The sequence below is a fragment of the Prionailurus viverrinus genome, chromosome D4 (genome assembly GCF_022837055.1).
Source record: "Prionailurus viverrinus isolate Anna chromosome D4, UM_Priviv_1.0, whole genome shotgun sequence".
NCBI classification, from domain to species: Eukaryota; Metazoa; Chordata; class Mammalia; order Carnivora; family Felidae; genus Prionailurus; species Prionailurus viverrinus.
In genome coordinates, this window is record NC_062573.1 from 2031795 (window position 1) to 2052502 (window position 20708).

Consider the following 20708-nt stretch of genomic DNA (forward strand, 5'->3'; position numbering starts at 1 on the left):
ACACCAGTCAGAATGGCTAGGATCAAAAAGACAGGAAACAACAAGTGTCAGTGAGGATGAGGAGAAAAGGAAACCTTCGTGCACTGTTGATATGAGCATAAATTGGTGCAACCCCTGTGGAAAACAGTATGGATGTTCCTCAAACAATTAAAAATAGAACTACCCTATGATCCAGTGATTCCAGTACTGGGTAACTGCCCAAAGAAAACAAAAACACTAATTGTAAAAGATACATGCACCTGTATGTTTATTGCAGCATTATTTACAATAGTCAAGATATGGAAGCAGCCCAAGTGTCCACTGACAGAGGAGTGGATAAAGAAGATATGGCAGGCACATATACACAATGGAATATTATTCATCCATAAAAAAGAATGGGATCTTACTATCCGTGACAATATGGATGGTCCTAGAGGCTATTATGCTAAGTGAAATTAGACAGAGAAAGACAAATACCATATAATTTCGCTTCCATGAAGAACCTAAAAAACAAAACAAAAAGCCAGATTCTTAAATACAGAAAACTGGTGGTTGCCAGAGGGGAAGAGGGTGGGTGATGAGCAAAAGGGGATTAAGAGGTACAAAGTATTGTACCAGTATTAAGTCAAGTCACGGAGACGAAAAGTACAGCATAGGAAATACAGTCAATAATATTGTCATGGCAGTATATTGTGACAGATGGTAATTACATTTATCATGATGAGCACTGAATAATGCATAGAATTGTCCAGTCACAAATCACTATGTTGTACACCTGAAGCTCATATAACACTGTATGGCAACTATACTTCAACAATAAAAAAAAAAAAAAAAAAAAAGGAAAACGATAAAAAGAGATGATGGCTTTTTTTGGGGGGGGGAATCTATCTTTATTTTCTTACTTTTCCATAATTAATATTTAATAATCAGGAAAAGAACTACTTTTTAATTGAGATATAATTTACATACCATAAAATGGACCCTTTTATACTAGAACTCAGCAGGTTTTAGCATATTCACTAAGTTGCACAGTCATCTCCACTAATTCCAGAACATTTTCATCAGCCCCAAAAGAAACCCTGTCCCATTAGCACGCACTCCTGTGCCCCATCTCCCTGGCAGCCACCAATCTACTTTCTGTGTCTATGGGTTTGCTTCTTCTAGACATTTCATAAGAACAGAATCATGCGGTATGTGGCCTTTGGTGTCTGGTTTCTCTCACTTAGAATGTTTTCGAGAGGGCCGCCTGGGTGGCGCAGTCGGTTAAGCGTCTGACCTCAGCCAGGTCACGATCTCACGGTCCGTGAGTTCGAGCCCCGCGTCAGGCTCTGGGCTGATGGCTCAGAGCCTGGAGCCTGTTTCCGATTCTGTGTCTCCCTCTCTCTCTGCCCCTCCCTCGTTCATGCTCTGTCTCTCTCTGTCCCAAAAATAAATAAACGTTGAAAAAAAAATTTTAGAATGTTTTCGAGGTTCATCCATGTTGTACCAAGAATCAGTACTTCATTCTTCTTTATAGCTAAATAATACTCCATTATACGGATGTACCACATTTTGTTTATCCATTCATCACCTGATGGGATATTTGGGTTGTTTCCATTTTGGGCTATTATGAATAACACTTCTACTGCTATGAACATGCATGTACAACTTCTGGTGTAAGCATGTGTTTTCAATTCTCCCAGGTATATACCTAGGAATGGAATTAAGTCATGTGGTAATTTGGTATTTCATTTTTTGAGACACTGACATATTGTTTTCCAAAGAGTATGCACCATTTTACATTCCCACCAGCAATATGCCCTCCTGCAGAATGAAGGTACCAAACAAATCTCTCCAGGGTGGTTCGAAAAGATGATGTCCAGAGGAATCACCACAGAAGTGGCCCCAGGTACACTGCACACCTGCACAGCATTTTATTAGCTAGAAAACACACATTCTGGCAGACTGGATGGCATGGAGCTTGCTTTCAAATCTCTTATCCCTCATATGTGTACAGTTCTTTAGAGTGGAGAGTGTCTTCACATGCATGATCCCTAGTTTACCCAGGAACTCCTGCTTTCTCTGTTAATTATGGTTTCATGTTCTGTCTCCTCTCCATCATTTCATTTGTATTATATTTTGTGTCATAATCAGAACAACTACTTTGAAATCATCTGATACTTGAATGGTTCCACTCCCACTGCCAACCCTTTCCTATGACTTGCCCATAGATGGTCTTTTATTCTAACTCATCTCTCAGTGATGGGAGCATGCCTTCCAATGATTTCCCCCTACCCTGGAGTGGTGCATGGTTGTAGCAAAAGCTACACACAAGGCGTGTCCTTATACAACTGGAAAGAATTTCTGTTACCACCAAATGTGAACTAAAACTGGGCTGAGAATTCTCTTTTTTTTTTTTTGGTCACAACCTTTTCCCTCAAAACTTGACAGGTACTGTCCCATTGCCCCCTGGCACCTATGCTGTAGGTAAGCCTGAGCCTCGCTAATTTTTTTTTCTTTGATTTAAAGGTTCCTTCTGCCAGGATGGCAATGGTATCCTCTCCTAATTTTGGCTAATTTTGCCTGGCTCACGATGAGCCCTTCTAATCTACAGATTCAGGTCCTTCTTCAGAAAAATTGAGGCTTCCTTCTATGCTGTTTGTTCTGGTCTCCAGGCTGGTTTGTTATCCACACCTTGGGGTCTCCTCTGTGGCTTTCTTGTCCCTTCTGAGCACGGCAATGTGTCTCCTCCTGACCCCTTGACATACCGCAGTGCCACAGTCTCAAATGCTGGCATCATGCGCTTCATTTCCTTCTGTACCTTAAGTCCGCAAGCTGCTTTCTCATCTCTGTCTGTTGACTCATCATCTCACTTTTCACAGCATCTCTGACTTCTCAGGGAGGACAAAGACAACCTTTGAAGCTGGGAAACCTTCTGTCCAAAGCTTGCTCCTCCTGTTTCTTGCACACCTTACTGACTTCCCTTGACACCCCTGATCTTCTCAGTGCATCCCCTCCAGTGTTCCTTCTTCCATTTGTTCATCCTTAAATGAGGACACGTGAGACCTGGTCTGGTGTTTACCCAAAATTTGCACACATATTCCCTTTGGTCTCCTCTCTACTCACCCTAACGGATTCAAGGTTCCTTGGGCAGGGTTGTGGGTGAAGGCCCAGCACTGCATCTGGCACTCATCAACTGGGACCACTCTTTAGCAACTGTCTTCTCTTGCCTCAGTTTCCTCTTCTATAAAACTGGATAGTAGTTGAGCTCATCTTTCAACACCCTTTAGCTCTACATTTTTATGGTACTCATAACACATCATACAGATTTAAAAGTTTCATTCGTTTGGAGCCAATTATCAAGGAATTTGCTCAACATATGTAAGAACAAGTAATAACCTATTTCTTAAGAAAAACTCACTGTACTTTATTTCAAGTTAAGCAAACCACAAATATTAAGTTCAAGAAATAGGCTTCATTTGATTATATATAAGAAAAAGGAGAATTAGGGGCGCCTGGGTGGCTCAGTCAGTTGGGCGACCGACTTTGGCTCAGGTCATGATCTTGCAGTCTGTGAGTTCGAGCCCCGCATCGGGCTCTGTGCTGACAGCTCAGAGCCTGGAGCCTGTTTCAGATTCTGTGTCTCCGTCTCTCTCTGACCCTCCCCCGTTCATGTTCTCTGTCTCAAAAATAAATAAACATTAAAAAAAGAAAAGAAAAAGGAGAATTATAAATAATTTACCAAAAGCTAGCAGAGTACATGGCCCAGGGATGTACTGGGTATGAGATGCATACAAGAAAAAATGAAACAAGAAATGTATACAAGAAGGCAGAAGTTTGGTGCCTGGGTGGCTCAGTTGGTTAAGCAACTGACTTCGGCTCAGGTCATGATCTCACAGTTTGTGAGTTCAAGCCCCACACTGGGCTTCCTGTTGTCAGTGCAGAGCCTGCTTCGGATTCTCTGTCTCCCTCTGTCTCTGTCTCTCTCTCTCTCTCTCTCTCTCTCTCTCTCAAATTAATTAATTAATTAAACATTAAAAAAACTTTAAAAAGAAGGCAAGAGCTATACACAAGCGATGGAGAATCAGCCTTTCTCTTCCTGTCAGGCTGCCCAGCCCCCCACCAATTCCATAACCTTCAGTCTTGTCTAAACACTAGAAACCAGGTGGGAACACTGTAACAACCATGTCATTGCTGGACCTGTCTTTTCAGAGACACAAGGGATAATGACACTGATCGAGAGCTTCCTATTGGCACACACATTATCCCAATTAATCCTGGCAAGCACCTGTTAGGGCACTCACTCCTCCATGTTCTCTGCCACTCCAACATGTCCCATTGGGCAGGCCAAGAATGCAACTCTGACCAGCCTTTACCCAGGCCACTTTTCAAGGTTGTGCTTGCAGTGGGCAGCTTTGAGGGATGAGACAATGTCTCCCTCAGGGCTGAAAAGCAAGCTTGCTTACTGCCTGCTATAAAGCACCTGGTGCCCCCAGCACAGTGTTTCTCAGCCCTGACACAGAAGCACAGCCTCCATCTGGGCCCATGGCATCACCCCCATGGAATGTGGGGGAAGGGAAATGGACACACACGCTAATGTTTATGCTAACAATAAAGTCCTTTGCCTCTGACTCAGGCATTACACATACAAAAAGGTGAAAGAAAAGAAAAGAAAAGAAAAGAAAAGAAAAGAAAAGAAAAGAAGAGAAAAGAAGAGAAAAGAAGAGAAAAGAAAGAAAGAAGACAGGGGAAGTTCTCCCTCCTAACTCACCCCAACCTGAATCCTGTAACCCACCTCTCCTAGATCCCATAACAGAGCTCAGTATTCATCTTCCCATCTTTAACTCCAGGTTATGTTCTTTAACTCAAACTCATCTGGAGCCTCCACTGCTGTTTGGGGTCAAGCTTAGCAATTCCTTCTGGCGTTGAAAGCCAAATGTCCCAACAATGTAATAACCATTCCTTCCCTTGCTATTGTGTAACTCCTGATGGCTCATGAATTAAGGTCCTGTGCATGTTAGCAAAGAAATCATTTCTTTTCCAGGAATCTGTTTTCCTGCTCTTACCCAAGAGCCATATGGAATTAATAAATTACTGCTTTATAATAAGTTGTGAAGGTTCAATCATTTATAGGCCATATATATGAGGCTGATCTCAACTACTCTGAGACTCCACATATTTTAAATGGGGCCAATAATGGTGATGCTGGCCCCCAATAACCATCCTCCTCTCCTTCTTTAGTAACAGAAATTCTGGTCTGTAGGTGGACACATGGCTTCCCTGAATAGAGATTACATTTCCCAACCTCCCTTACTGCTAGGTGTGGCCATATGACCAAGATCAGGCCAATGAGATGCAAGAAATGGCATGCACAGGGGCGCCTGGGTGGCACAGTTGGTTAAGCGTCCGGCTTCAGCCAGGTCACGATCTCCCGGTCCGGGAGTTCGAGCCCCATGTCAGGCTCTGGGCTGATGGCTCAGAGCCTGGAGCCTGTTTCCGATTCTGTGTCTCCCTCTCTCTCTGCCCCTCTCCCGTTCATGCTCTGTCTCTCTCTGTCGCAAAAATAAATAAACGTTGAAAAAAAAATTAAAAAAAAAAAAAAAAAGAAATGGCATGCACAAATTCTGGAAAGTGGCCCTCAAAGGCTGGAATGCAGATGCAAAAGCTAGAGCTCCAGCAGCCATTTCAGGCCTTGAAGTGACCTCAGACTTGGAAGTCATTCCCAAGATAGCCTCATGATGGAACAACAAGATAGAAGGAACCTGAGTCTCTGACCATATAGGCTCTATACCTACCCTGAGCTGATTATCTCTTGACTTCTCACACATGAGAAGTTTCTATCTTATTTGTCTTTGTTATGTCTTTGTTATTTTAGTTTTCTGTCACTTATACTCCAAACTACAAAAATGGCTCCCTCATAAGGATAGAGATAAATGTTATATGAGAATATGTATCACGAAAGATATCCAATAGATGTCAATTTTTATATTCCCCTAAGGGTCTAGCACTATTTTTACACATAGCAGACAAACTCAAACATTTGTTGAAATGAACAGGAATCTAGAAGAATGAAGGCCATTTCCGTGCCCTAAAATTTTTTTAATGTTTTTACCAATTTCTTTTTCCAGATAAATATCACTATTTTATCAAGTTTTGTAGACTATCTCATTGGAATTGCCAACATTTGGAGATATGGCATTATCACTATTACTATGTGTAGACTTCCCTGGAAAGAGCCAGAAGTTGATTGCTTGATCAACTGATTGATTTTCATCTTATCCATTCAAGAAACATTTTCCCCCCACGCCCTCAAAAAAACATTTAATAAGAGTCTACTCAGTAACAAGCCTCATCATAAAAATGAGACTTTGGCATTAACAACCAAACACTAGGTAAATAATCCGTAATGCCACCTCCCCCAATATCCACCAAAATACTCAGAAAGATAGAAGAGGTGATACAAATCCATACCATCACTAAAGACTAAGGCTAATGTGCTAATTGGTCCTTATCACCTCCAATTATTGATCCAGGATCAACAGCTGAGCCTATTATTGCTGAAGTCCTTTACATCATACGTGTGCTACATTGGTGGGGTTTAGTCCAGTGGAGAAATCAGCAGAGGTATTCACGCAAGGATCATATTATCATCAGCAGTGTTACTACTGTTATTTACTGAACCATTACTCTGTGATAGACACTTTGTCAAGCACCTTCTCTGTACTAATATACCACTGAGTTCTTATAAAAATTCTCTAAGATGGGTATTGCTATCACACCCATTTAATGTGAGAAAACGCACCCTAGCAAGTGAGGCCCCAGGAGGTCAGGTGACCTACCCAAGGACACTGTCAATAAAAGTATCTTCACTGGCTGTGGTAGTGAGTCCTTAGGCAAAGGCAGGATTTGAACCCATGTTCAGTCAGCCCCATTTTCGGAACCACTTCTCTGTGTTCCATCCCACGAGAGCTGAACAGCGTTTTATGTTCTGTACTGGTACACGTACTCCCATCCACTCATCTGCTCCCTTCTCTTTGCTAAACATTGAGGTTTTTCAACCAATGAACATTAATCCTTTTTCTTTCTCCTTTTGTGAGAGGCAAATGGCTTCATATCAGGGTGGTGGGCCCTGATATCAAGGACAGCTACTCACCTCCAATTATCCCTGATCCTTTCTCACCACTCTTCAGCTGTGGTTTTCAGCACCAGGGCCAGTGCCAACTAGGTCTCCGCCTCTGCCCTACACTCCCAGGTTTTGGGGTCAGGGTATTACTTAAAGATGCCTGTGGCATCACACATCAGATTCTCGTTGGCTCTTCACTGGGTTCTGTAAGCTGATCTCTGTCAGGCATTTAGGCCTACCAAGGGGGTGGACTTCCACTTTTGTCAGTTTAGGACACCCTTCATGAGCAGTCTGGGTAAATCTCATGTACACTAACTCTAAGACCCATCTGTAAGTTCTGGAAGTTGTACACCAGGCTCTGACCTGCTGCCCAAGCTCAGGACACACAGGAGACCGAGAATGCACAACCCCAGTCACAGGGCTCCCACATCACTTTAGTCCAGTCTGCACGGTTTTGTCATCTTCCCAGACTTCCTCGCACAGCTCTGACAGCTCCCGATCCTGGGATCTAGACACACACCCTTCCCACTGAGGCTGCAGACCTGTCCTGAACCTCAGAACACTGGATGGGGCCCCGACTTTCCTGCTTCAGGAACCAGAGATTTCAAACCAAAAGAGCAGCAGTAGCAGGCACGGTGCACTGCCTGAGGAGGTCTCAGGGAAGATGAAGGGTTGAGACACTGGCCGCGGCCAAGAGCCTCTCTTGGTCTTTTGCACACAGAAGCAAAAGGAACTAATGTTGGACTGTCTCCAACATTAGTGAAAATAAAAGTGTCAGCAGGAAGCCTGGGGCACCCAGCTTCAAGGGCAGGGGCAGAGGCGCTGCAGACAGCGAGCTGGAGGGGATGCCCCAGCCACCAGTCTCCACACCATTATCTTCCTAGGTTATTACTTTCTCACTGACCCTCCTCCAGCTCCTTCTCTGACTCTTCTATGTGCTCCATCCCTCGCACTGGTGCTCCCCAGCACTCCAGCCAGGATCCCGTGCCCACTATGCAGGAACTTCCTGGGTGACCCACCTCTCTCCTATCACTTTGGGCCAGCTATACAAGGATGACCCCAAGTCTTTCTCTCTTAGCCAGCAGGGTATTGGAGCCACCTGTGAAGGCTCCACAGCATACAGATGACCAGTCTCTCTCCCCCAAACACCACTGAGGATCCTGATGCTCCAAAGACTGAGGACCACTGCTCTGGCCCAGATCTTTCTCTGAGCTCCAGGCAAGCAGGCCAGCTGCCAAAACGCTGTCCCACAGGCCTCCCAAACTCAGCTTGGCTGTTGCCAACACTGAATTCACTACTTCCTCCTCCTCAACCCAATACCCCTGTCTTGTTCCTTATCTCTGCAACTGGCCCAGCCCTTAATATCACTAAAGTGAGAAACCCTGATACTGCCCTCCCATCCACTAAATATGCAAGAAAGGAGGCCTCTTCCTCAGCTTCTCCCAAACCTGCCTCCTCCTCTCCAGCCCCATGGCCAAGCTCAGGGGCAAGAGCCCTGCACTCATCTCCCCCACACCATCCTCTGCACCAGGGTCACAACCGGCAGTGTTTTCCTCCTCCCGTAACTCTGGAACGGTACTCCGCTGGCCACAGGACACCATCTGAACTCCCAAGCACTGCCTTCGAGTCCCTCTGAGAACTGACCCTGAACCACACCTCTGACCTCATCTCCTGCCAGCGTCTCCTCCCCGTGTTCATGAGCTTCACCCTCTAGCAATGCCAGGCAGCTCACCACTCCTGACACACAGCATGTTCTTTCCCGCTTCTGTTACTCTGCAGTCTGTGTCCTCTGCCCGTGTCCCTCTTTGCCTGGGAAACTGAAAATCCATCTTTAAGATCCTGTGAGTCTGGTTCCATCCCACAAGCTCCCGTTTCTACTGCTTGCCATCCCTGACGCAGCATCACCACTCTCATCTATTTACTCCTGTGTGTCAGGTCCGTGGGCTCCTGAGGGCAAAGCCTGCGGTGCCAAACCCAGGTGCGAGCTCAGGAAATGTGGAATGAAAACCACTAATGAGATCAAAAAGCAAAGAAAGCAACCAATCTTGAAGGCAATAAAAATAAACCCAACTGCTATCTTGGAAACCGTGGCAGGTATTGTTTCAGTAACAGACGCTTTCGGTGATAGATGGGAATTATGTAAAACAAGAGTCAGCAAGAGCCTGTCGGGAATGCCTGCACAGGTCAAGAAAACAGCACCGGGACCACCAACCACCAGGGTGTGAACACTACAGAGTTTCCCTCGCAACTCAGACCTCCAGCCACACTGGCTCTCTGTTAACGTCTGGAATCCGCCATGCCCTTGTCCCAACTGGAACCATGACCATGCAGCCACCACCTGTTCGCCTGGTCAACTCCAACTCACCTTTTCTGTGGAAAGTGGCTCTGGCCTTCCCAGCAGGTAGAGCTGCCCTGTTTACAGTCGCCAGGCACCTTCTACTCCTCCTCTGTAGCCATCTTCAGTGCTTCAGTTAATGTTTTCTATGCTTGTTATTGTTTTTGTACTTATTTTTATACTTCTTTAACTTTGCTGCTAGATTATGAGTTAAGAGACAGCAAGGACCAGATTCATCTTTTTTTCTGTACTGTGGCCCCACACTCAGCAGGCCCTGAACAGAAATGGATGGATTATGGATGGATGGATGGATGGATGGATAGACAGACAGATGGACTGACAGGCAGGTAGGTCTAAAAGACAGGCAAGAACAAGGAATAAGGCTGCCTTTCATTGCTGGTACAATAGTTCCACATCATCCAGCTCTCTTTACTCTGACTCGACCCTCACAAAGCAATCTCAGATTTTAAAACTGGGGCTTTTTGAGGTGCCTGGGAGACTCAGTTGGTTGAGCACCCGATTGCGGCTCAAGTCATGATCTCACAGTTCGTGAGTTCAAGCCCTGCGTCAGGCTCTCTGCTGTCAATGCAAAGCCTGCTTTGTATCCTCTGTCCCTCCCTCTCTCTGCCCCTCCCCTGCTCGCTCGCTCGCTCTCTCAAAAATAAACACTTAATATAAATAAAATAAGAAAGGATAAAAATAAAACTGGGGCTTTCCTACTGAAGAAAGGACACATACACACCAGGGATATTCCTGTTTATTTGGAAAGCAGGTGTCAGAACAAACTGACACACTTGCATTCTGGCTTCATATCCGGTGATTTTTCTATAATTCCAGGCTGCTGTCTCTGTTCCAAAAGGATATTGGCTATATTTATGAAACTAGGTTCCAAGAATCTCTCAGCCTTTAAGAAGCCCCCTAAGATCATGATGAAGCTCCCTAAGATCAATATGCATATTGCCACCAGACCCCAGAGCTGCACACAAAGTAAGTCAGGACTTAGTTCCTCCGACTCAACAAAGGACCTCAATGCAGAGGTTTTCATCAGAGGTAAATGCTTCTTCATGAACATGGTCTATGTGCAACATTTTATGTCCTGCAGGAAGTTGTTACGAAATGCAATGTACAAATGGATGTGCTAAAGTCCATAGGATTTGCTGGGTGGAGAATCAGGACACAGAGTATGAAACCCTGGCAAAGTCCCACCCTCAGCAGTGGGAAGAGTGGACTCCGTGCCCTTAACTTTCAGGATGGACTGACACCACATCTGATGAGTGCAAAGTTCACAACAGTGCTCATTGCAAAAGAGCCCTGTAGCAGGTATACCCAGAGAGAAAGTAGAGAAATAAGCTAACTAGAGCAACCTGGCAGGTTTGAAAACAGCAAGAGAATGCTGTCTATCAATCATCAAAATCTTATCTAAAAGATTCTAATCTTCTAATCTTATCAAAAAGCTCCCCAACAAGAACAAATTCTAATCTTAGTTGTCAACCCATCAGCACATGCATTAGTAATTACTGTACTTTACAAGGAAGATCAGGGTTTCCTAGTCCCTAGAATGAAAACAGACCTTAAAACCCTCACTGCAAATTGCACTCCTTAAGTTCCATTATCAGGAAACTAAAATAACTAAAACTAAGAGAAACTATCACAAGTACCTTTTTCAATGAACACGTTTCCTTATCTCACCTATGACTCTTCCAATGTCAGAAACCACACCTTGAGGCAGCACAGGGTGCAAGAAAAGACAACGGAGGAGCCCTCAGTTTCTCCCACAGCTACATCTTGGGCAACTTGCTTGGCCTCTCTGAGCTTCCATTTTCTCCCATGCACCTCAAAGATTGCCTTGTAAGAACCAAGACGACCCTGAAAAAACAGGTGTCAAGAGACTTTGTAAAGTGTTGAGATATTTCACAATGAAGGGACCTCAGATCCAACGTTCTCATTTCACAGATTCAAATCAGTTACTGGACACTCACCGTTCACTTCATTTATTCATTCGACAAACACTTATGGGGTACCTGCTATGTGCCAGATGCTATGACAGGCCCTAAAGACCCAATGGTGAGCAAAACAGCCCTAGTCCAGGATCTGACAGCACTACGGGAGACAGACATCACCAACCACTGCACGACAAAGCATCTTGTTACACCCAGCAGGCCATGCTTGAGATCTGGTCTTTTTTCGAAGGGAGGTCAGAAGCCACTGAAGGGTTTTAAGCAGAGAACCACACACAACTCATTCTGGCTGCCTTGTACTAGCCCTGGGCTAGGCCCAGGATATGGCAAGAACAAATGCAGGCTCTTACTCTACAAAATCGGCCGGCAGGGAGGGGGGCGGGGGTGGTGTTCACCAGGAAGTCCTCATTAGTCACAGAGTGTTATGACACACTACAGGAGGGTGTTGTGGGAGCCTGTGGGGGGGGGAACAGTCTAGAAATGCTAGTGGGCCGAAAGTGTTGGAGATATGGTGCCCAGAGGAAAAACAAATCAAAACACAGCTACAGAAAGGACACGCAATAAAAAATACCTCAAAATGGTCAAAGTCACCGATTCCACATAACAAACTTCGGTGCCACAAAAAGAGACACAGCATATTCTCCTGAATTTATTAATTTGTTTTCCATAAATATTTAATTACTCAGAAATGTATCAAAAGCACAGATTTCTCTTGACCTAATTATCAAGCTTATACAAGAGTGGGTGAGAATTATTATAGCCAATAAACATGAATTTAATTATACTCATCAGTCTTTCTTTCATCCTTACGAAGAGAAGATGATTTTCAAAGACATCTTTGACTGTTGAGGCCAAATATTTAAATTTCTTGATTAGTCAAGTAATTAATTGTCTTCACCTTAAAATAAAACCTTATAATAAAAATATTTAAATCTTCATCTCATTTTTTTTTTAATTTTTTTGTTTAATGTTTGTTTATTGTCGAAGGAGAGAGAGACAGAGCGTGAGTGAGATAGGGGCAGAGAGTGGGGGAGACACAGAATCCAAAGCAGGTTCCAGGCTCTAAGCTGTCAGCACAGAGTCCAACGCCGGGCTTGAACTCACGAGCCATGAGATCATGACCTAAGCCGAAGGCTGACGCTTAACCCACTGGGCCACCCAGGAGCCCCTAAAAATATTTAAATCTTAAAGAGGAAAAATATAATGTTGCATCCGTTCATATTAAAGACCCTCCATTTAACGTGGAGTCACAGAACAAGGAGACAGAAACAACTTGGGAAACGAGCCTTCATTTCCTGGACCAGCCTGAGACAAGGCCCCCCCTCACAGTGACTCCATCCTCTCCCTTACCAACAGCCAACTGCTTTTGTGGGTGTGCACACTTGCATCCAGTCCCAACACAAGCTGAGTTCCTCCTGCCACCCTGGATGACCCTACTAGCCCCTCCCACCGAGGACATCTGAGTTTTAACATATTCCTTGTGCGATAACTCAAGTAACTTCCATAGGCAGTAAATTAACATCCCCTAAAAAAGCATTCTGCAAGCACGCTAACAATGGATGAAGAGAACATTATTCCAGCTCACATCTACTGGGTGCTCATGATGTGTGAACTCTGTGCTGAGCCCCATTCCACATGATCACCTTGAAGCCTTTTAGGAACCATATGGAGGTAAGTACCATTCTGAAAAGTACGGGAGATGATTCATTTTCAGAAACATCAAATAAAAGCTGTACTACTTAACAGCAGGATTACATTACAACCTACTGGACATATGTATGAACCCCGCCCCACCCAGCCCACAGTGGAGTCCCAAACCCTTAGATACTTCATTTCCTGGTTCTTCTTCCCCTCTCTGTTTCGCGAACTTACTTTCACGGGCTTTGCAATGAGCATGCGCCAAAGAACAAAGGAGGGACGGAGAGTCTCTGCATCCCTCAGGAAATGTACATTTGTTCCAATTAGACTCCTTTTTGCTTACACGAGCATAGGCGATGTCTGGGTAAGGCTGTAACCTCTGTAGTATTCAGCCAATGAGGAATCAGGGGAGGAACTTGCATACTAGGAGATAAATTTCTGCTGTAACTGCCCCAAGTGTGCCGGTCTGTCAGACACCCGCTCTGACAAGAACGTTCATTGAAACCTTGCTTCACTGCATCCCTCCTTTGATTGGGTCAAGTGGGCTTATTTCCCACATCATCACATTTCCTATATCAATGAGGAAACAGAGGAGTGGTCAATTGACCAAAGCCACCAGGGTTTTGAGTGGTGGAGTTAGGACCCATACCCACATTGGCCTGACTCTAGAGTCTGCACTTTAAGCTCTGATGTCAGGAGATAAATCTCCTACAGAGAACATAATGGAGTCAAAAGCTCTGCAGAAAAACTGTGGGACAATTTGTCATTCTGGGTCTTCATTGCCTCTGCTCTCCTCCATAAGTGCATGTGAAACAAGCCTGGCTTATGCCTCCCCATGGGGAAAAGATGTGGAATTGATCAGTGCAGGTGATCCAATGAAGAAAAGGTGCTCACGACGGTGCTGGGCTGGAAACTACCTTTGAGAAGGGCTTGTGTAAAAAAAAAAAAAAAAAAAAAAAAGGGAGAGGAAACACTTGTGGACAAACCCATAACTCGGGGTTAACGGGGCCCATGAGGAGTATCCCTAGAACTCCTCGAGTTCTTTGTGACTTCAGAGCTGGTTTCTCAGACACCATGGCCGTCTTCTTTACCACTGGCACCATTACCACTATACTAGAAACCAGAGAAAACAACTGAAGAGGTGCTCCTCAGTGCTCCAAAAGAACCACGAATAACATGTGAGCAGTCTGTAGGAAGAGCTTTCTATCAGGCACCAGGCTAAACGTGCCACTGCATTATTTCACTGAATCTTCAACAAGAGTCCTAAGTTAGATAACACTGCTATCCCCATTTAACAAATCAGTAAACAAGACACAAACGGGAAGACATTTGCCCAAGGCCTTATGTGTGGAAGAGCCAGAATTTGAACCCAGGTCTACCTGGCTCCAGAGCATGAATCTGCTTGGCCCCTTGACTTGAGGTCTTCTGTCACAGTCACTTGCCTTCTGATCACCTTCTGTTTGCATGTGGCTCCTCCCCCAACCATGAGCTCCTCAAAGGCAGGGACAGGACTCCTTCATCTCCACACATTCCCAGCATTCAGCAAAGGGTTTAGCCCAAAGCAGGAACCCAGCAAGGCTGGTGAGTGAATCCCCACATAAAGGAAGTAAGGTCACCTCTCTTTTTAAGAAAATGGCCCTAAAAATGCCCCCAGGATGCCCCTCACAGACGCCAACCTGACCAACTGTCCACTTCCTCTGGTCAAAATCTATGCACCACTACTCTGCTCCCTTGAGCCTGCTCCTCCACAACCTCACCACAAGAGAAAGATGAGCAGCCATGCTCTGAGGAAAGTCAAGGTGGGCTTAACAAATATGAGCAGTTCATGTTTAGAGCTGTCCTTTTTTCTGCTTCCCTATCTTGTCCTGGAGCATCCGGAGCAAATAGTTCTTTCCTCTCCCATCTCTAAGACACTTTGGACAAGTACCACCAGCCACACCCAAAGCCTACAGCTAGTATATGGCACAACACATGCCTGTCAGAGTCAGCACTCAAGTAGTTGGAAAGTGAAGGAACAGAGCCCAGAAACCGGGATTCACCAGAGAAATAATGACTTATCAATAAGAGCTTGCCAACATTCAGTTGGTCCAGAGGTACGTCCCAATGCCCACCAAGAGCCTACCCTGAAGACTCAGCAGCAAAGACAGCAGGAGGGTTTTCCTGTGCAGGGAGGAGCCACAGACATAAACCGATGCACGCTATAACACAGTGCGTGTTCTGATCAAGGCAGACACACAATGAAAGTCAAGGGAGTACAAACAGGAGTGGTCACTTGTGCCTAGAACAGAGTAGGTTTCACAAAGGTAGGGATATTTGACCTGGGAAGCCATTCCCAAATCACCCAGGGAGAAGTCACTATTTCCTGACTCCATGTCCCCTCTACTGCTCGCCACCCCAACGTTGGGCCCACCACAACTGTTGGGTAATCAGTGACTTAGGTGTCTGTCTCCCTGCACAGTATGTGAGCATCCCAAGGGCAAGGACTTTGGGCACTGTCCACGGCTCAGTCTCAACTGCCCAGGAAATATCTGCCGACAAAAACCAAAAGAGGCTGCTTCAGGTTATTAATAACATGGCAGCTACTCCTTCTTGAGCATCTACTAAGACCTGCTATTGCTACAAGTACTTTGTATGCATGATCTCATTTCCTCCGCACAAAAACCTCAAAAGGCAGATTTTATTATCATCATCCATTTACAGATAGGAAGACTGAAATGCAGAAAGATTAGGTAAATTGTCCCAAGTCATACAGCCAGTGAGTGACAGCTCAACTTTGAATCAAGGGCTGAATGGAAAGTCAGTTTTCATTCACTAACAAACAGATCCCTTTTCCTTTCTCTTTCTGCCGTCCACCTTGCATCCAGATATACGGCTGCCTGTAGTCTATTGTTCAATGGGACCAAAGCCATTTGTTTCCTAGAAAAGAACAAGGGATGTCTCTTGTTATTCTTCTAAACAATGACTGCTAACCATTACTGAGTAAACATCATGGGGAGGGCGGGGAGACATGGATAAAATTGTGCTTACAACATCAGTTGAAAACATTTATTAAGAAGGAACTGTGTGTACCAACTGGAACACAGTCCAATGTTGGAACAATTTCCAAAACAGATCAAGTGAATAAATGAAGGAGAAAGAGGATGTACAGACACCATTCTTTCTGTAAGAGAAAGGATATATAATAAACAAGAAAAATGGTAATGGTGGTTGCCCCTAGGGAGAAGGACTGGCAGCTGGAGGCAAGAAAGACCCTTTATAATTTGTTCCCCTTTGAATGACTTGACTTTTTTTTTTAAAGTTTATTCATTTATTTTGAGAGCAAGAGAGATGGGGGGGGCGGTTGAGAGTGAGTGAGAAAGTGAGGGGGAGAGGGAGAGGGAGAGGGAGAGGGAGAGGGAGAGGGAGAGGGAGAGAGAGAGAGAGAGAGAGAGAGAGAGAGAGAGAGTGAGAGTCACAAGCAGACTCCACCCTGTCAGTGCAAAGCCTGATGTGGGTCTTGAGCTCACGAATTCCGTGAGATCATGACCTGAGCTGAAACCAAGAGTTGAATGCTTTTTTTTTTTTAATGTTTATTTATTTTTGAGACAGAGAGAGACAGAGCATGAACGGGGGAGGGTCAGAGAGAGAAGGGGACACAGAATCCGCAGCAGGCTCCAGGCTCTGAGCTGTCAGCACAGAGCCCGATGTGGGGCTCAAACTTACAGACCATGAGATCATGACCTGAGCTGAAGTTGGACACATAACCGACAGAGCCACCCAGGCGCCCCCCCAAGAGTTGAATGCTTAACAGACTGAATCACCCAGGTGCCCCATGAACTACCTGCCTTTAAAAAGAGAAGCCATGTGTGATATTTTTTTTTTTACTTCTTAAAAAAATAAGATTAAAAACACCATTTAAAAAAACCACCTTTTGCCAGGCTTCTTCCAAATGCTCGCGTACATATAACTGCAACTGCGAAGAAGTATGTATGCTTATGAACAAAAGCTGGGTGGACTTCATTTATGGTAAAACAGAACTGTGAAACAGCTTTGGTCTTTCATGCTGAGGTTCGCCAATTTCACTAATGTTGCAATAGGTTTTTGCAAATAAATCAAAAGCATTTTGAAGACAGAGATACAACATACATATAAGCAGCAGGGACAATGTGCCACACCTTCTTCTTAAATCCCTTCATCTGTTCCTTCAACAAGTATTTAATAAGCACCTACTACGCACTAGGCAAAGTGTTAGGCAGATTTTTTTTTTTTTAAACAGCAAGTCATTAGTTTCTTCCCCCCTGCCTTTCAGGAAAATATGACAGCATGCTGATGAGAATGCCAGAGCAAGCACAACGCTTGATGTTCTCAGTCTCACACCATCCTCACTCAGCCTAGAAAATGGAGGTCTGGCAAAGAGATTTGTTCAAGGTTATACAAGAAGTGAAGGCCTCAGAATTACCAGTCCTGCTCTCTTTACATGCCTCATGCTATTCTGTTGTGTTGAAAGATGAGTAGGCAGGGAGGGGAGAAATGGACCCTAACATTGAATGCCTGATATATCAGGTGCTTTCACATACCTTGTCTCATTTATTCTTCATAACAACCTCTCAATGTGGACATGATTATCCTTGTTTCACAAATAAGGCAAACAAAGCTCTGAGAAGTTGAGAAACTGGTGCATAAGACTTCCAACCTGACCCACCTGACTTCCAAGCCAGAGATTTCACCCTCCATACTGAAGAGGAAAATCAATTTAAAAAGGTAGACTGGGGGCCATATCGCAAAGAGCTTCGGGTTCAATATTTTCTATTGATGAAGTTTCTCTCAACCAACCAACAATTGGTGTTGTCACTCCAATAACAAGCAAAGAGACTATCCCCTCCTTATGCAACGCATGTTCTAACTTGTGTGCCACCAAGTTTGGGCTTTCCTTTTAACCCACAGAGCATGATGGTTATCCAGAGGGCAGCAATCTCTGAGAACCATTTACACAGTTTCTGCCAGGCCAGAAAGGAAAAACATGCAAACTGCTAGACCCTCTGGGTGCCCGCCGCCACACAAGCCCAGGCCCCAGGAAGGACCCATCCCTGAGACGCCATTCCCATGATGCCACTGGGCCACCACCACCCAGCTGAGAGGTAGCGAAATAGGCCAGCGCCACAGTGGTTGGCCTCCAAAAGTTCCATACCTCCTAAAGTAAAGAAAAATGCAGGCCAGAGCAAGAGAAGCCTCTTTCTCCTGCAATGCAGGTAGGAGAAATGACAGTGTGTTCAAACTGCTAGTGAGTAGAGGTACTGTGCACCAAAAAGTCACACACATGGGTTCCCTGCTATCTTCTGGATAGGAGGGAGCCCTCTCATCTTGATTTCTTCTCTCTGCCCCTGTAGGAAGCTAATGAAATTCTCACATTCCTTTCTTTTTAGTGTCTTCCTTCTGGAACGTGGTAAAATCAGAGTTCCTACTTGGATGGGGAGGAAGAATTCCATAAGGCTCAAGCCTAAGCCTCATGATCCAGCTCAGAGTCCTCGCTGGGGCTGGGGTCTAAAGGTCAGCAAACAATTAAATGTTCCTCGGTTTCCACCTGCCATCGCTCCCTGCCACAGCTCCCTCAGTGGCCTTGATCCAAGACAGGACTGAGTCTTTTGGGCACTCTCTGCCATAAACCTCATCCCAAACTCAAACAAGAAAATGGCCTATTAGAAATACCTTTCTCTTTAAACCCCCAGTCCGTGAATCCAACCTCCCTATCGGCAAAGAGGAAGGAGACTCATAACTTTAGCCCATAATTTGCTCAATAAGCATTTTTCCATCCTAGCCTCACAAGTCCCCTGGGAGGCACACAAGGCAGGTTGCGCGCTGCTATAGATGCTCGTTTTGCAGAGGAAGACACAAAGCTCAGAGAGGTGAAAGACTCTCCGGGGGTTACACAGAGGCAAACGCTTCTGAACCCTCATTCCTGTTCTCCCCCCTCACCAGGCTGCCATGTCAGTCTTTTGGAGACTGCCATTGGGAAGATCTGCAGTAGCATCTGGTACCCGGACCCTTCAAGCTTCACACTAACTACTCTTCCAGCAAGCAACATTTCTCAAACACATTTCTGATCATCGAATGAATGCCAACCGCCGACCCCAATCGAGGCAGGCCCCCCTGCAACAGCACAGGGAAAGCCCCTGAGATCGTGAAAAACGACGCGCCCCACTTACCGCACAGCGTGTCATAGCCTAATAAACGGGGCGAGCTAAGATCCAAGTCAGCCTCAAGAGAAGCACAGGCAGGCCCGGCCAACCCCTCTGGCCCAGCGGCAACCCTCGAAGCCTCCAGAATATTCAGAAAGCCCAAAGCTCGCGCGCCCACCCAAACCCCACTACAACGGAGAGAGCTGCATTCCCTGCTCCGGAGACCACTCACCCTCCGCCAGCTCGTCACCTGAGGCACCGCTTCCGGACCTGCAACCGCTCGGTGCCCCGCCCCCCGCCCCTGCAGGTCTCCCTGGCCCCGCCCTTTGCACCTGTGGTTTTTTTCAGGCCCGGGCTCTCCAGCAGCTCAGACCTCACCTCGCAGCCCCCTCCCACTGCCTAATCTGTGGTCCCACCTTGCCCCGCCCCCACACCTGCAGCCCCCTCTTCCCCGCCCAACTGCCTCCACCAGCCCCGCCCCCAACACCTGCGGCCTGTCCCCACCTCCACCCCGGCACCCACTGCCCTTCACACCAACCCCTCGCAGGACGAGCGCGCCTAAGGCCCCCGGCCCGGCCCCCCGCGCCCCTGAACCCTCCCAACACCACCCCTGCCCCCCGGCCCCGCCTCCCTCCCCGAGGCCCCTCCCCGGCCCAGCGGCCCCTCTGGGTCCCGCCCCCCGCACCTGCAGCTCCCTGCGGCCCGGCCCTCAGGGCCCCGCCCCGCCCCGCCCCGCGGGCCGCTCCTCTCACCGCCCGCTCTCGCCGCCGCCGCTGCAGTCCCGGCCGGTCACCTTGACGCGGGCCGCAGTGGCTGCCGCCGCCTCCTCATGGCCCTGGGAGCGGCCCAGGCGGCAGCGGCGCCTTCGCTCGCAGGCCGGGGCCGGGCCGAGCCAGGCCGGGGCCGGGCCGGGCGCAGCTGGAGCGCGGGCCGACGCGGGAGCGGAGCCGGTGCCCAGCCGCAGTAGGAACCGTCCGCTCCTGGGCCTGAGCGGCGGGCCGTCCAACCAATCGGCGCGCGGCGCCAGACCAGCCCACCCAACCAGTTCGAGGCAGAGGCGGGGACACGCAAATCGGCCGGCTGGGAGCGCCAGTGCGCAGCCGCTGCAGCTTCGGTCCTCGCTGGCCTCGGCCTCAGTTCCAGCCTGAGGACGCCCTCTCAGCCTGTAAGGATGCTCTCCGCGGTCTGCACACCCCTCTCAGCGCCCTGCCACGCCCATTTTCTTCCTAGAAATAGCAGTGCATCTTATTCCCCGTACATCCTTCCAGGCCTCCTACAATCTCCCCTTGAAATCCCTACCTAGGATTTATCGTTTTGAACAACAACAACAAAAAAATGGTTTTGTGAGAGACATCACCTCAATGCTCTTTCTATTCAACTCAGAGGTAGGCACAGAACACAGAACGCCAGAGCCAGAGGAAACCTCAGAGAGCGGGGGGTCCAACCCATTTACTTTACAGCTGGGAAAATTAGGCCCCAAGAGGTGAAGGGACTTACCCAAGACCACACAATTGCAAAGCGGGGAAATGAGCCTGCCCCTT

At 46.7% G+C, this 20708-nt stretch overlaps 1 protein-coding gene across 11 annotated transcripts in view; it reads right to left on the bottom strand.

Annotated features, from left to right (window-relative positions):
* The window catches only part of RALGPS1 (Ral GEF with PH domain and SH3 binding motif 1), a 276302-nt gene extending 256176 nt beyond the window's left edge, over positions 1 to 20126 (bottom strand). For 3 of the 11 annotated variants that reach the window (XM_047829936.1, XM_047829939.1, XM_047829938.1), the window contains exon 1: positions 19920 to 20125. The gene's annotated coding sequence lies outside the window, so the exon portion shown is untranslated. Of the gene's footprint in view, positions 1 to 7985; positions 7999 to 19194; positions 19363 to 19399; positions 19450 to 19919 lie in introns of those variants that run through there. The other 8 variants (XM_047829940.1, XM_047829930.1, XM_047829941.1 and 5 more) reach the window with 6 other exon arrangements.
* Positions 20127 to 20708: the final 582 nt, after the last annotated feature.